The sequence below is a fragment of the Haemaphysalis longicornis genome, unplaced genomic scaffold (assembly GCF_048455015.1).
Source record: "Haemaphysalis longicornis isolate Haplotype H1 unplaced genomic scaffold, Haemaphysalis longicornis Haplotype H1 scaffold_5, whole genome shotgun sequence".
NCBI classification, from domain to species: Eukaryota; Metazoa; Arthropoda; class Arachnida; order Ixodida; family Ixodidae; genus Haemaphysalis; species Haemaphysalis longicornis.
In genome coordinates this window covers 175,829,294-175,846,436 of record NW_027526385.1, presented here as the reverse complement: position 1 = coordinate 175,846,436, position 17,143 = coordinate 175,829,294, and the positions used below count along the sequence as shown (strand labels likewise).

Here is a 17,143-nt window from a genome sequence, read left to right as displayed (position 1 = left end):
TCCTCCTCTCAAGCCCCTGCCCTCCCCTCCCCCGCAACCATCATTCAAAACACCGAAACTCGGAAAGACTGCGGTGAGTGCGCAGAACTCAAAAAGCTTATAGAAAAGCTAAACACTCATTTCCAATTGCAGAACATGCAAATCGGGGCACTCATGGAGAAAATGGATGCGCTAGCTAGCCGTAGGGCCACGGCTCGGGCAGTCAAACCAAGCGAAGCGTAAGCGGATGCTAACGGAAAGCCCAAAGTACCACAAAGGGACCCACCCTCGTCTAGTATCCCGCGAGGAGAGGCGAGCCCATCCACGTCGGCGCAGCCGAACCAAGGGGAGATAGACGCCGAAACCTCGGGGCGCGAGGAGACGGCGACGCCACAGTGTAGCCAGAAACAGCAACCGCCGCAAGGGGGCGACATGGCAGCGATCCTAGCGGCCATCAATCAAATTACGGAACAGTATGGCGTCATTCGATTCGAACTGCAAGCTATGGAAACCCAGGTGAAGGGAATGTCAACCAAGCAAGAGCGGCAAGCCGCCAAGATGGTGGCAATGACCGCAACGAGCCGATTTGCGGCCTTGAAAAAGGGTCGCACCAGTAGAATCAAGGAGACGGTTGCGAGCAGACGCGGCCGTGTAACGACTTCGGACGAAGATGAGCCCAAACCGTAAGAAGAGATCCTGCGGGGGGTTGACAACGTTAATTTACCAATGGAACTGCAGGGGCATCCGCAACAAGGCTGCCGAACTTCAGCTGCACATTGACGGCCTTGACCAGAAACCGAACGTGATTGCGTTACAGGAGACGCACGGTAGAGCTAGACTACCGAGATACTTGTCCTACATGGACCCGACGGAGGGGGCACGGCGATCCTGGTGCGCAACAACGTGGCAGCAACAGAGCACTTCCCGGCGCAAGAGGGCTGCGAGCACACCCTGATCGGGATCCACACGAGAACCATTGGAAGCAGCGGAAACCTGTTCGTAATGAGGGTGTACGGCCGAACGTCACGCAGGAAGTACGACTTTGACATGATGGTGAGCCAGGCGAAGCAGTTAGCGGGGAGCAGGCCACTCCTGATCCTCGGCGACTTCAACACCCCGCACACCATATAAGGCTAGAAATTTCAGTCCAAACGCGAAAGGCCCTCGCGAAGGCGATGGAAGACCAGAAGATGGCACTCAACGAGCCGGGCGTTGCGACTCGAAGGGGTAACAGCGCGAGCCGCGACAGCATTGCGGATCTCATGGCTGTCGGGATCCTTAGACGCTACCTGGCGCAATGAGGAAGTCGACCTCGGATCGGATCACAACATCCTGAGCGTAACAATCAAGTGACGCAGTGTCCGGGTGGCCCTCGGCAAGGCCAGAATCACCGACTGGGACCGCATGCGCAGTGGACGGAAAAAGCGGAGGAGACTCCCGAAGAAGAAGCAGAGGACACCAGCAAAAGGACGTGCACGGAGTGGGCAAAAAAACAAAAAAAAAGTTCACGCAGGAAGTGACCATAACGGCACAGACACCGTTCGTCGATGCCAAACTCGCCCACATGTGGGCGGCGCGACGCTCCCTCACGTGGAGGTGGAAACGCCAGAGACGCAACAAGATTGGGGTGAAACGCATAGCGCTGCTCAACAAGCAAATCTCCGAATACGCCGCCAAGTTGTGCCGCGATAATTGGGTGAGCACCTGCGACGGACTGCCGGGAACGCTGTCGGCGCGAAGGACCTGGTGCCTGCTCAGACACCCGATCGACCCGCTAAGCAGCAAGTCTGCAACCAATCGCAACCTCACCAAGGTGTTGAACGTCTACGGAGGAGACGTTCCAAGACTCATGGCGGACCTCAAAACAAAGTATCTGAAGACGGAAAAGGGACAGTTCCCGATAACTGAGGAGCACGGGGGACCAAAAAATGCGGAGATGGACGAGGCCTTCATCATCACGGAGCTGCTAATGGCAATTGACGAAAACAACAGGAACAGCGCACCCGGCACGGACGCCATAACATACAGATTACTGAACAACATCAGCAATGTAGCGGCTTACGAGCTCCTAAGCCACATCAACAGAACCTGGGAACACTCGGAGCTGCCCGCAGAGAGGAAAGAAGCCGAGGTGAGGTTCATACCCAAACCGGGCATGCCTCTGACGATCGAGAACGTGCGACCGATCTCGCTAACGTCCTGCGTGGGCAAGGTCATAGAGCGCATGGTCTTCAGAAGACTCGAAGGATTCCTCGACGAGACGGGCCAGATGCCGGCGACCATGTACGGGTTCCATCAGCACCTGAGCACGCAATACGTCCTCGTCCAGCTGCACGAACTGGTGATCAAGAAGGCATCCAGACACGCACCACGCGGTATACTGGCACTGGACCTCAAGGGGGCCTTCGACAACGTATCACACTCCACCGTGCTTGAGAACTCGCGCAAGACGGGCTGCGGCTGCAGAACGTACGGTTATGTCAAAGACTTTCTGACGAAGACAACGGCGACGATCCGGATAGGAGAGGAACAGTCGGTGCATATAGAGCTCGGAGATTGGGGCGTCCCTCAGGGATCGGTCTTGTCGCCTCTGCTCTTAAGTGTGGCCCTCCTGCTCCTGCCCCAGTTACTAAACAAAATCGAAGGCGTCGACCACGCGTTCTACGCCGACGACATAACGGTGTGGACGAACCGCGCGGGGTCCGATGCCTGGGTGGAGGAAGCCTTGCAGAGAGCGGCAACGACCATCCACGGGTACGCACAAACATGCGGCCTGAACACCCCGCAGAAGTCGGAGCTACTTATGATGCAACCCGGCAGACCGAAGAAAGAGCCACCGCCGAACCACCATCGAAGGAACAAAAATGAATCCCACGCAGAAGATCCAGATCCTAGGTCTCCTGCTGAGGGACGGCGGAAAGGCGTACGCGGCTGTCAGCAAGATTAAGAAACGTCCGAGCAATCCCTGAGCATGATCCGCAGGGTCACCAACAAAAACCAAAGCATCAAAGAAGACGACGCCCTGCGCCCGGTCCAGGCGTTCGTCGTGTCGCGCATCACGTACTCCGCCCCGTACCTCCAGCTAACGAAGGCGGACCGAGAAACGCTTAACGCGAAAATCAGGAAAGCGATAAATCTCGCTATGGGCTTGCCCGTCCACCTGTCCAAGCAGAAGTTGCTGGGCATGGGCAAGCACAACACGGTGGAAGAACTAGTGGAAGCCCCTCTTTCAAACCAAAGGAGATGACTGAGCCGAACCGAGCACGGCCGGGTCCTTCTGCACAAGGTGGTCTGGAAGATCCAACCGCAACCGTCAACGGAACCGCTATCCAAAAAATGGAGGGATGCAATAAAGACTAAACTCCTCCCCAGGAACATGCAGCCGGGGAGAAACGACGAGAGATGCTTCGCGAGGTCCAAAACACTAGCCCGGCAGCTGGAAGAGGGCCCGGAGACTTTATACGCCGACGCCTCGCTCTCCAAACATGGAACCAGAGCGACGGCGGTCGTCACTACCATCGACAGACTGGTCACCAGCGCGTCGATCAGAACGACGAACCCGTCCGAAGCCGAAGAACTGGCCGTGGCCCTAGCCCTCGCACAGCCGGGAGCGAAGACCGTGGTCACGGAATCCAAGGTGGCCTACACAAGCTACCGCAAGGGAAGGGGCTCTGCGGCCGCACTAGCACTTCTGTCCAGACGCAGGCCACCAGAACGAGCCTTAGAGCTTGTGTGGGTGCCGGCTCACTCGCAGGTGGAAGGTAATGAACGCGCCCACCACTACGCCTGAGAACTGACCAACCGGGCCGAGGACGAGCCGGGACTACCGCGCCCCGTCACGAGCTACAGAGACATTACCGAGCTATACAAGGAAAGTAGGTGTAGGTTCCCCGGACATCACCAGCACCTCAACAGGAACCAACAGACGTTCGTAAGCAGAGTGCAGGCGGGGTCGCTTGCGCATCCGTCCTCTTACACAAAATGTACACGGAGGAGCACGATATCAAGTGCACATTCTGCAAGAGCAAGGAAGGCACCCTGGCATACGTCATAGCGGAGTGCACTTACCTCAAGAACCCCCCTCCAGCCCCTCCCCAAACTTCCCCAACCCAAATTTCCGAGACCGCTGGCAGACCATGTTGTCCAGCCCGACCTAACGACCCAACTCGCGCTGGCAGCCACGGGACAGGAGCTGTTGGATGCATGTTGGACCCGCGAAGAAGGTTCCACACCATCTGGTACCTGCGTGCACTAACCACCTAATGGGCTCGATTAAAGTTGATTCTCTCTCTCTCTCTCTCGGTACCCCTAGGCCAGTTGGGGTGGCGCACTGGTTCGGCTACCAATTTTATGGAGTAAAGGTTCCGGGTTTGCTTCCCGGGACCTCCCTAACCACATTTATTTCTTGAGACCTCGAGATTTTATGTCTACGCTGGACGGATTTGTGTCCACCTAAACAGGCCTGCTGTTAAGAAAAAGAGGGTTGCGTGCTAGATGCGTCAAAACCACGCGTGTAGTTTGATTCTCAACGCCGGCCACGACGGTACTGCTGTTCCAGCTCTGTTCTGCGACTCCGTGGTTTGCGATACTTCTACTGTAATCGTAGCATACTTTAGTTGAGAGCAAACACTGACAGTGTTTGCACACCAAAAGAGGTGTGAGGGGACACACAGGAAAAGGTGATTAGAATTGTGTTGAAGACAGAATAGGGTGAAGTAGAAAGAGGCCGTGTTATTTTGTGCCCTGGAGCAAGAATATTTCGATTAAAATTGATGAACATAGCTCGCACCGCCCAATGCCAGCATAAAATTTGTTTGTGCTAGCTTCTCCAGCATCCGATTTGCGGTAGCACTGGATTAGCGAGAATATGTATTGACTGCTTTCTTTCTACCTGAACCAACATCGATAGTCGGGGCTTTCTTATACTAGGTTCTTGGATTGGGTCGCCCGAAGTTCAGAGTTACAAGGAAAGAAGGTAGGAAGGAAGCGGAAGCACGGGCATTCTCTATACTCTTGTAGAACCTCTGAGTAACTGAAAAAAACTATATCAAGGCAGCAATTCAAGCGTTGTTCAAGAAATAACCAAGAGGTGCAGTGTACCCAAATAACCGGTGTTTACCTGTACCAGCACCCTCGCTTGTATCCTTGAATGGTTGGCTTGAAGTTGAGTTGAACTCCACTGGCTCTGTCGTGCCTCCAGGAGGAGATGTGTCAGTTTGAACAGTGGCTGTTGGGATAGTACACGAAACACAAAAGTGTCAGCAAGAGAAAACGAACGAAAGTATCCACGAACAACAAAAAACATATCGTAAGAGACATTCACTGATTTTATTCTAACTGGACAAATTTTGTTAATCAGGGCTATCTCATAATTGCTATTGAATCGGGTACCCGAAGGCCCAAGCGGTGCAAGCAAAGAGGGTAGGAATGAGGCGAAAGCGTGAGCACTCTAAATACAGACGTAGAAGCTATGAGTACCTGAAGAAATATATCGAGCCATTCTAGGCTTGTTGAGGGAGTAATCAGGAGGGGCGGCGTACGTAAAGAATCGGTCTTTACCTGTAGCGGCGCCGTCGCTTGTATCCTCGAGAGGTTGGCTTGAAGTTGAGTTGAACTCTACGGGGCTAGTCGTGACTCCAGGAGAAGATGTGTCAGGTTGAACAGTGGCTGTTGGAATTAGCGCACGAAATACGAAACTGACAATGGGTGAAAACGAATGTAGGTACAGGCGCCGAAGTAAGGACACGTGGTTAGAGATATTGACTGCTCTCATAATAACCGAGCACCTCTCGATAGTGAGGGCTATCCGCACTAGAGTTTTGGACCAGGTCGTCCGAAGGTCCGACAGTTACACAGAAAGCAGTTAGGAAGGAAGCGAAAGCGTGGGCACACTCTATACAACTGTAGAAACTCGAGTACCTGAAAAAATGTATCAAGTGAGCCATTCCAGGCTCCTTGAGGAAGCAGCAAGGAGGGCGCGGTCCGTAACGAATAGGTCTTTACCTGTAGCGGCGCCGTCACTTGTATCCTCGAGAGGTTGGCTTGAAGTTGAGCTGAACTCCACGTGGCCTGTCGTACCTCCAGAAGAAAATTCGTCAGGTTGAACAGTGGCTGTTGGTGCAAGCGCACGAAATACAAAACTGAGAATGGGTAACAACGAATGTAAATACAGGCGCAGAAGAAAGAACACGCGTTCGGATATATTGAATGCTTTCATAATGACCGAACACACCCCGTTAGTGAGGGCTATCACACACTAGCATTTTGGATCGGGTAGTTCAAAAGTCCAGGAGTTACAACGAAAAAAGTTAGGAAGGAACCGAAAGCGTGCGCACATTCTATACAGCTGAAGAAACTCGGAGTGCCTGAAAAAAAATGTATCCAGTGAGCCATTCTAGGCTCCTTCAGGAAGTAACCAGGAGGGCGGCGTCCGTAACGAATCGGTCTTTACCTGTAGCGCCGACGTCGCTTGTATCCTGGAGAGGTTGGCTTGAAGTTGAGGTGAACTGCACGGGGCCTGTCGTGTCTCCAGGAGAAGATGCGTCAGGTTGAACACTGACTGTTGGAATAAGCGCACGAAATACAAAACTGAGAATGGGTAACAACGAATGTAGCTACAGGCGCAGAAGAAAGAACACGCGTTCAGAGATATTGAATGCTTTCATAATGACCGAACAAACCTCGGTAGTGAGGGCTATCACACACTAGCATTTTGGATCGGGTAGTTCAAAAGTCCAGGAGTTACAACGAAAAAAGTTAGGAAGGAACCGAAAGCGTGCGCACATTCTATACAGCTGAAGAAACTCGGAGTGCCTGAAAAAAAATGTATCCAGTGAGCCATTCTAGGCTCCTTCAGGAAGTAACCAGGAGGGCGGCGTCCGTAACGAATCGGTCTTTACCTGTAGCGCCGACGTCGCTTGTATCCTGGAGAGGTTGGCTTGAAGTTGAGGTGAACTGCACGGGGCCTGTCGTGTCTCCAGGAGAAGATGCGTCAGGTTGAACACTGACTGTTGGAATAAGCGCACGAAATACAAAACTGAGAATGGGTAACAACGAATGTAGCTACAGGCACAGAAGAAAGAACACGCGTTCGGATATATTGAATGCTTTCATAATGACCGAACACACCCCGTTAGTGAGGGCTATCACACACTAGCATTTTGGATCGGGTAGTTCAAAAGTCCAGGAGATACAAGGAAAGAAGTTAGGAAGGAAGCGAAAGCGTGCGCACACTCTATACAGCTGAAGAAACTGAGTGCCTGAAAAAAATGTATCCAGTGAGCCATTCTATGCTCCTTCAGGAAGTAACCGGGAGAGCTGCGTCCGTAACGAATCGGTCTTTACCTGTAGCGCCGACGTCGCTTGTATCCTGGAGAGGTTGGCTTGAAGTTGAGCTGAACTGCACGGGGCCTGTCGTGTCTCCCGGAGAAGTTGCGTCAGGTTGAACACTGGCTGTTGGAATAAGCGCACGAAATACAAAGCTGAAAATGGGTAACAACGAATGTAGGTACAGGCGCAGAAGAAAGAACACGCGTTCGGATATATTGAATGCTTTCATAATGACCGAACACACCCCGTTAGTGAGGGCTATCACACACTAGCATTTTGGATCGGGTAGTTCAAAAGTCCAGGAGTTACAACGAAAAAAGTTAGGAAGGAACCGAAAGCGTGCGCACATTCTATACAGCTGAAGAAACTCGGAGTGCCTGAAAAAAAATGTATCCAGTGAGCCATTCTAGGCTCCTTCAGGAAGTAACCAGGAGGGCGGCGTCCGTAACGAATCGGTCTTTACCTGTAGCGCCGACGTCGCTTGTATCCTGGAGAGGTTGGCTTGAAGTTGAGGTGAACTGCACGGGGCCTGTCGTGTCTCCCGGAGAAGATTCGTCAGGTTGAACACTGGCTGTTGGAATAAGCGCACGAAATACAAAACTGAGAATGGGTAACAACGAATGTAGCTACAGGCGCAGAAGAAAGAACACGCGTTCAGAGATATTGAATGCTTTCATAATGACCGAACAAACCTCGGTAGTGAGGGCTATCACACACTAGCATTTTGGATCGGGTAGTTCAAAAGTCCAGGAGTTACAACGAAAAAAGTTAGGAAGGAACCGAAAGCGTGCGCACATTCTATACAGCTGAAGAAACTCGGAGTGCCTGAAAAAAATGTATCCAGTGAGCTATTCTAGGCTCCTTGAGGACGTAACCAGGAGGGCGGCGTTCGTAACGAATCGGTCTTTACCTGTAGCGCCGACGTCGCTTGTATCCTGGAGAGGTTGGCTTGAAGTTGAGCTGAACTGCACAGGGCCTGTCGTATCTCCAGGAGAAGATGCGTCAGGTTGAACACTGGCTGTTGGAATAAGCGCACGAAATATAAAACTGACAGTTGGTAACAACGAATGTAGCTACAGGCGCGGAAGAAAGAACACGCGTTCGGAGATATTGAATGCTTTCATAATGACCGAACACACCTCGTTAGTGAGGACTATCACACACTAGCATTTTGGATCAGGTAGTTCAAAAGTCCAGCAGTTACAAGGAAAAAAGTTAGGAAGGAAGCGAAAGCGTGCGCACACTCTATACAGCTGAAGAAATTCTGAGTGCCTTAAAAAAATGTATCCATTGAGCCAGTCTAGGCTCCTTGAGGACGTAACCAGGAGGGTGGCGTCCGTAACGAATCGGTCTTTACCTGTAGCAGCGCCGTCGCTTGTATCCTGGAGAGGTTGGCTTGAAGTTGAGCTGAACTGCACGGGGCCTGTCATGTCTCCAGGCGAAGATGCGTCAGGTTGAACACTGGCTGTTGGAATAAGCGCACGAAATACAAAACTGAGAATGCGTAACAACGAATGTAGCTACAGGCGCAGAAGAAAGAACACGTGTTCGGAGATATTGAATGCTTTCATAATGACCGAACACACCTCGGTAGTGAGTGCTATCACACACTAGCATTTTGGATAGGGTAGTTCAAAAGTCCAGCAGTTACAAGGAAAAGATGTTAGGAAGGTAGCGAAAGCGTGCCCACACTCTATAGAGCTGTATAATCTCTGAGTGCCTGAAAAAAATGTATCCAGTGAACCATTGTAGGCTCCTTGGGGAAGTAACCAGGAGAGCGGCGTCCGTAACGAAACGGTCTTTACGTGTAGCGGCGCCGTCGCTTGTATCCTCGAGAGGTTGGCTTGAAGCTGAGATGAACTTTACGGGGCCTGTCGTGCCTCCAGGAGAAGATGTGTCAGGTTGAACAGTCCCTGTTGGAATAATCACACGAAACGCGAAACTGAGGGTGGGTAAAAACGAACTCACGTACACACGTAAAATTAGCACATGTAGTTAGAGACATTTACTGCTTTCATTTTAACAACAACACATCAGGATAGTGAGAGCTATCACAAACTACCGTTTCTTTTTCAAAGTGAGGCAAGTCTACTTTAGCGAAAACTTGGAAGCACGCACTTCCTTGTAACGATTTATTAGTGGCGCCTACTGTAATAATTTTTGCCATGGTGTGTAACTAGGCACAGGATCTATTTTCAGCATCTTAATACCAATGTGGCTGTATTACTTCACCAGTTAGGTACCTGTATATTTCGGATCTTGTCACATGTCAGGCAGGATGTGGCGAAGTTTGAATAGCTGTTTATTGGAACGTTTTCCGGGAAGTAAAAAACCACAGAAAATGCATTATTTCAAGACGTTTTAAAAGCATATGAATGAAAATAGTAACAGGACTGTCGTTGTCCATCTGGAATCGCTTGTTGCAATAGAACAGAGGCCACTGGCTGCCGAGACTATGACTTGATGCGGAGAGCAGGCGTGTCTTCTTGGCGCGATCTGACCGCTTCCTGTTTGTCAGCTGTCCTTTGTTATCTTCGGAACTGTCTAAATGCCGCAAAATTGCTTAGGTGTAGCTAATGATCTCCGCCGGTTTACATGCCAAGAAGTGCAAGAAGTTCAAAAAAAAGCACCAGGACGTTTTTCTGAAGTCCCAGACATCTGTCCCGGAAACATTTGTAACATACCAAGGACTTTGTACACATGACGGTGCCACCATAGTTGAGGGGTCAACGCAGACCAAGGTATTTATTCCCACAGGGATGCAAGGTTTGCTGTGTTAATGCTATACGTATAACGTGTTATGACGTTTGTCAAGTAAGGCAGATCTGCACGTTTTATTATTGTTTATACCCTCGCCCAATTTATTACACTACTCTGCCACCTTGTCTAAATGCTTCTGTAGTTCGTTGTATCATAGGGACTTTTTTGACACGATAAAAAATGCCGTCATACGTGGACAATCGAACGCGAGTTGATGTGCCCACGGCAATATTATTCATCTAAAACAAAAACAATAGCGGACCTAAAACCAAACCTTGAGGCACTACAAATGACACACCAGCACCATGTGACCGTTTACCGCCATAGATTACGTGTTTTGTCCTACAATTTAGGTATGCTTTTATCTTTCAAAAACCGTTTTATTTTTGTTGTACAACGACAATTTTTCAAGATGTAAAGAATGAAGAGCCACGTCGAAAGCCCCTTTTAAATATAAAAACATGCAATTTACACCACCACCTTCGTCAAGCGTTGATGCTAAGTCGCACGTTAATTCTGTAAGTTGAGTAAAATAAGAACAACCACTTCGAAATTTATGTTTCTAAGGTATCAATTACGAAAACAAGTTTAAGCGGTTCATGGTGTTGCTGAAAATAACATGTTTGAATATCTGGCAAAGTACACTAGTCAAGGACGCAGGCGAATAATAAAACATACATTTTTGAGGTCCAGATTTCGGAATACGAATCTCATCGGCAATGTTCTAGTCTGCAGGAATTCGCCGCATGTCAAGGACCCAGTAAAGAGCCCATAAAGGTAATTAGAAGGCGGGCTTGCACAAGCGGATAGCAGAAAGATCGGCAAGTCATCGGGACCGTTGGCACTAGTGGTACTTTAAAGCTTAAGTTGTAGTTGAATGCCGCTCCTGTCGAAGACGCTGTCATTCATGGGTTCTCCTCCGATAAGTCCGTAGCGAAGCATTAGATCAGTGTTAGGTGCGCACGCACAAAAAAAATACAACTAAGGAATGAGCCAAAACATTTTGCCTTATCGACGCTGTCACGAACAAGAGACCCATTGTGTTGGAGCACAGGAATTGACGCCACATCTTTTCCTATTCCTCTTGATTGATTGCAGGACTCCCTGAGGACACAAGAAGCGCTCCGTGCGCCCTCTGGCTATCGTTCTGTGTCGTGTCGTTTTCGCTGTCGTTCGGCATGCATCACGATGTCGCCCAAGTTTCGACGTTCATAATCTTTTGTGCATATACAACTGGTATGTGAAGGGGCTTATTAAACTCTGGGAATTTTTCTATCGCTTTGTTGACGACATGGGTGGGATCTATTGTTGAGCATCCTGTCATAAACCCGGCCTCCTTTCTATGTTGGTGACAATCTAGGCTTCTAGTTATGCGGTTATTACTTTTGGTAAGCTGCTGAAATACATCCTAGAGTGTTCTGATAAGTCTGTAGTTTTTGAGGAGTTTTGTGCCCGCTTCTTGTGAATTAGAATTATGTGGGAGTTTTTATAGGCTATGGATAGTTTTCAGTATTAAAGAATCCTGAAAATAGTGCAGCAAGCTTTTTGAATACAGTATCTCATCGCCGCCTGAAGAGATACATGTTTATGGTCTCGTCCCCTCCAGCTATTCCTCTTTTCGTGCCCTTAAAAACTTTTATACTCCGTTTTTGGTTAGTAGTAAGACATCGCAAACTAAGCTTTTATGTTTAGCAGTTTCCCGTTATTTAACATCGCTGGCGTATAGCCTGGTATAAAATCATTCAGCTACTTTGGTTACCTTCACCATGTTGCCAGTTTTAGTACCCTGATCGTTTCTGAGTGCGTACATTCGGTCTTGGCCGAAAGCTAGCCTCGAGTTAGATGCGCCTAAGCTTCTTCCTATTTCCAGCGTTTCCTCTATCCCTTCCATGATGCACGCGCGTATATCATTTGGTTTACTTCTGCTAATAAATTTTGATAGCTGGGCAAGGTAAATGTGATCCGCCGTACATCACACGTTCATGCTATTCCGTTTCGAAATTACGTCCTTCTTTTTTTAATTATATTTCCATCTTGTTGCCAATGGGCTGCTTGTCCCACAGCTGCTGCTACTTCTTTAATTGCCGTTGGTCTATTGTCATTTAGCAAGTCTACACTATCCTTTTCCTCCCCGGTTAGGAAGGTGAATTTTGTTTGAAGGTTTATATTTATTTCCCGAGTCCTGGCTTTGATTGCACCCTTGCTCGGTTGTTTACGTTTCGTAAGTTCCCATTTTGAGATTCAGCCTTACTTTACAGCCAGCCATCCTATGACGGCTGCTCCGATCCTTATTTAGCACCTCTACGTCTTGCACGATACTCGAGTAATCACCTAAAATGAAGTCAATTTTGTTTTGTTTTGGTGAATTTCGTATATAGAAGCGCATGTTCTCTTAAATCATGGTATTTCTATCCAGAAGTCCCGCCAGCGTGTGTCTCCTCGACTGTTGCAATGGCCTTTTCTAGGGTTCCCGCTGTCCTTTCTTCTATTTCCTTCTCACCGACCTATGCATTGAAGTCTGCAATCATAATCGTGAACTGTGCTGTTCCCTGCTTTACAGCTGACTCGACGTCCTCGTATAAGCGGTCTAAACCCTTAGCATCGTAGCTAGCTGTTGGTGCATACGCTTGTACTATCATCAACCTGTATCCCTTTCTTGGCTGGATCAGGACCACTGAAACTTTTTTCTCAATACTATAGAGTTCCCCACGTTGTCTGCTTTTTATCGGTGGATTTGGAATCCCAACCCGCGCTCTGTTTCTTGATATACTCAGTAGCAGAGAATCTGTCCACTAGTCAGTTCCATGAAGCCTTCTCCTCCTAAAACTTTGAGTAACCCTATAATTTCCCACTTATTGTCCACAGCTCCTCCAAAAGTCCACCACACTTTCCTCGCAAGACCGTCTTCGCCCATTGAACGCTGCCAAGTTCAACTTACAAAGGGCGCCAGTCTGGACCCATAGATTCTTAGAACCGTCTTCTGTATCACGGGCCTAACCACTGCCGTGATTAGGGGCTGTCCAGCTGCTATGGACCAAGGGCTGAGAACTGCGTTTGTCGGTCATTAGAGGTGGGGGCCGACTATAGCCAGATCCTTCTCTGGCGAGGGCGTGCTGTTTGTGTCCCTACGAGCACTCCTAGCGTGGTTACACCTATCTATTTTAATGTCTTAGGTATCCAAAATTGTGGGCAATAACGAGGCAGACAGCACTCCATACCTACGAGATTTCGGCTGAAAGGAAGCGCCGCAAATGTATTATATACACGAAATGTATTCCCAAAGTGAATAGACAATTACCTGGTATATCCCTAGGTGCTAGCCCTCCTTTACTGAAACATGGCGCCGGTCTGTCTGGCGAAGAAGCTGCATTTTGCTGGGATACGACTACGCGCTCTAGTAATTTTAGCCCGTGTCTCTTCGTTTTAAAGCTTACGGCCGCGGCGGCCACTCATGCGAAACTGAGCACCTTGAATACAAAAAATACAAATAAATCCCGAGCGAATTCTCATCCTACGGTAATACGAAATTCTATTTAGCGCAGCACGAGAATCTAGAAAACGTGGCGGCAATTCATCCCGCAAAGAAGATGCTCGCGCCATCTACTCAAACCTCTTGTTACTCAGGGAGAGAGAGAAAAAAACTTTTTATTAATGCGGAAAATGCGGAGAAATTTGCCGGCATGAGTTCGCCGACATGCTATACTGCAGAGAAAGAAGGAGAGGGAAACAAGGTAGTAGTTGTAGTTAAGAAGAGTAGCAGAAGAAACAAAAATTTTAAGTAGATACTGTCCTACTTTAGTGCATTAAGATAAATGTTTATTGTATTGACGTTAAGACTACAACCTCCTAAACACACCAATTTCCTGGAGAAAGTCGAATAGAGCAGACAGGACTTTATGTTCAGCAGGGGGAGAGCGCCATGGTCCAAGTAATAGTTTCAATATCATTGGTCCGGTGTGGAGACATTTAATTCTATTCTATAACCGGCACCATGATTTGGCATAAGCACAGCACTCCAATAATATATGTTCGACTGTTTCGTTTGACCCACAGTTATCGCAGTATGGGCTTGATGTCTGGCCTATCCGATGTAGGCAGGAGTTTGTAAATGCTGCGTTGAGAGACAGAGAGAATAGTCTTTAATGATACTGGTTTGGTTAGCCTGGCCAAGGCGCCTAGCTTGCTACACCAGATGTATAAAAAAAAGAAATCGATGAAGTGATGATCATAATGACTATGCTGACGATGGTGCTCTCATTAATAGTCTTGTTTGGAGAGTCTGATTCAGTCCTGTGCTGCATTGAGACGGAGCCTATGGAGTAACGTCTCCAGTCAGCAGAGTAGACGTTCTGGAAGCCTCATTCTAATATATAGATCTATGTCATGTAAAAAAAACCATGATGGTACTTCTGCAGGCTGTATAAACAGTTCCTTTCCGTCAAAACTAGTGTCTTCTTAATTCTTTAGGCATCTTGGTTCGTGAAGAAGATCGTTCTAATCCTCATTTGTAGGCCCATGCCGGCAGCCTCCTCCGCTTTCTCATTTCCCATTATGCCACTGTGCCCTCGAATCCACTGGATGGTTAGCCGGTGGCCAGCGACGCATGCGAGATGATGTAGATACTCGCGCTGGACATGTTCGTGAAAGCTGAAACAGCTAGCATGTTGCAGGCTTTGCTGAGCTGCTCTTGAATCGCAGAGGGTGGTCCAGTATGACAGCACCTGGTGTAGAATGTATCAAAGGCTTCTCTAATAGCGTATAGCTCTGCCAACGCGGGTGAAGTCGGTCGCTCAAGCCGATACGACAATGCTGTGTCAGCTGATGGAATAAAAATTCCAGAGGAACTGCAGTCAGGTCTTGCCGATCCATCTGTATAAACGTGAGTCGTTGCCGAATAAAGCCTGCTGATTTTGGCAAGCGCAATCAGGAATAGGGCCAGTTAAGGCACATGTTTTTTCGGGTCAATTACAGGTATGAATCTTTTTATGCACAAGGGCATCAGAGTCCAGGGTGGGAAGTAGCGGGACATGGTTTGCGGGGCTTGAGATGTTATGGAGACATTAAGAGTTTTAACGCTTTGCCGAAAGGTAGAATTGTAGTTTTGATGAACAAAGTTGGGCAAGAAATGAGTTTTCAGATGAAAGCTGGGCCTCAATTGGACGTGGAGCGTTTCTTGAAGCCGTAGTACGTCTAAGGTGAGGCTACTAGCTTCAGCAATTGTCCCAGAACACGACGAGCCTTTAGGAAGTCCTAGGCACTTTCTGAGATAGACATTATTCGACGCCTTCAGCAGTCTTTTATTTGCAGGTGACAGCTTTTGCAGGACAGGCAGGCTATACCGCAACACTCCATCAACATACGCCTTGAACAGCAAAACCATGATCGCTTCCCCAGTGGCTCACAGCAACATACCCAAGAATTTGTGATGGTTTTGAGATTGTACTTCAAACACTGCCCCGAGGTCGAAGCTTCTTGTAGTTTTGAGTCAAAATATTGTTTTCAGTGCGTATTTTTTTGCTCTCTCATATATGAAACAACACATAATTTCAATGGAAAGGACAACAATACCAGTTGTGCATTGATGTTTTGCCTCACATGCGTAATACTTTCTTTTCGCTCAACAATGCTGACAATTATGAGGTAGTTTTCCAAAGTCAGCAGTTAAGAAAGGTTCTGGTCATATAAGCTTATCGTCCAAGAATACCCTTACCTTTCGGACTGAAGGCTGAGTCGAGGGACCGACAGACAGACAAACAAACGGAAGCGCAAACGTCCAAACAGAACAAAATTTTTCGGTTGAGGTAGTCCACAAAAGACTATACTCTTTAAAAATATAACGAAAACTTTATAGCGGTTGTATTCAGACAAGGAACTACCTACTACTGTTATGTTGTTTCTTAACCCTGTAGGTAAATTTTCCCATGCCGCATGCGCTCCCCTCTGATATGGGTGGTGGAAATATGGGATAAGTTTTTGTAACTAAATTATCAGTGCTCTAATAATTTTTCTTCTTCATAGAAGTAATTATGTTTGTGATGCAACAAACGCCAAACATCCAGTCACTCAAAAATCAGGTGTGCTGGGAGAAAAGTTACTATCATCGCAGTGGAGCACACACAAATGGCCAATTAAACACTGTTCGAGTCAGAAAAAAAGTCTTATGTAGGGATACCATTTTCTTTAAACCGTGGTTGTCTACTAAGTCATGTTTTTAATGTACATGGTACGACTTTGTTTGGTGCGCTAGTGATTGCTTTGTGTCAAGGAAAGCGTACTGCAGCACATTAGGCAAGCTCAACGTACATCCAATAAAATTTTTCAAACGGTGTTTACATATAGGGTTAGCAGTGTGACTGACTCTTGGGGACTAATCATACCTATTAGTCTCGATGCCTACAGGGTAAATCAGCGTTTTTGGTGCTCCCTGACTGACTAAACTGTGTACCTTTTGTGAATATAACTCTAAGACTAACCATGCACACTGTGTGAATTGTGACCTCACCTTCCCTGCTCCGTCCTTAATCCCCGCAAGGCCTCATAGCGTCGTTGGAGTATTGTTTCCCACACTAGCTATTTTTATTTAATCCCTGTAGAAAACAACGGCAAGCTACAAATACGGTAAAAATAAACCAGAAAGTAGTATGCAATTAGCTGGACATCGTAAATTCCGCATTGGAGAGAATCGGTGAACAGTTTGATTGCTGCAGTAAAAAAGTTTGCTGGCTAAAGCTTTGTCACAATCGTACTCTCCGACGGTAATTGTGTGAAATCCGCGATAAAAAAAAATGGCCGCGTTTCTGCTTGATCCATATAAATGTCGCTGAATAGCCGAAAGACGATAGTCTGCCGCCGTCAGAGGCACGTAATCCCTTCTGCGCACTTCGCCCACGCATCTCACCCTCTTTTAGCCCCTCCTGCTCATTTCGTACAAATTGAATCCATGTTTGTTTAATGCAATTCAATTCTCCCGCCTTCGTACTGCCGGGGCGCCTTCTGTTGGGCGCATCGTTGTCGTTATAGTGTATCTGGAACAGCGCGAGTGGAATTTAAGCTCTTTTTGGCTTGCTTGCCATCA

The 17,143-nt window shown here is 48.0% G+C and overlaps 1 protein-coding gene across 1 annotated transcript in view; it reads right to left on the bottom strand.

Annotated features, from left to right (window-relative positions):
• LOC144139521 (uncharacterized) overlaps window positions 1-6,084 on the bottom strand; it is a 37,830-nt gene extending 31,746 nt beyond the window's left edge. Inside the window, exons 1-3 of the mRNA XM_077671836.1 lie at window positions 5,983-6,084; window positions 5,539-5,646; window positions 5,099-5,206 (exon numbers count right to left, since the gene is read on the bottom strand). The gene's annotated coding sequence lies outside the window, so the exon portion shown is untranslated. The remainder of the gene's footprint in view (window positions 1-5,098; window positions 5,207-5,538; window positions 5,647-5,982) is intronic.
• Between the last annotated feature and the right edge of the window lie 11,059 nt (window positions 6,085-17,143).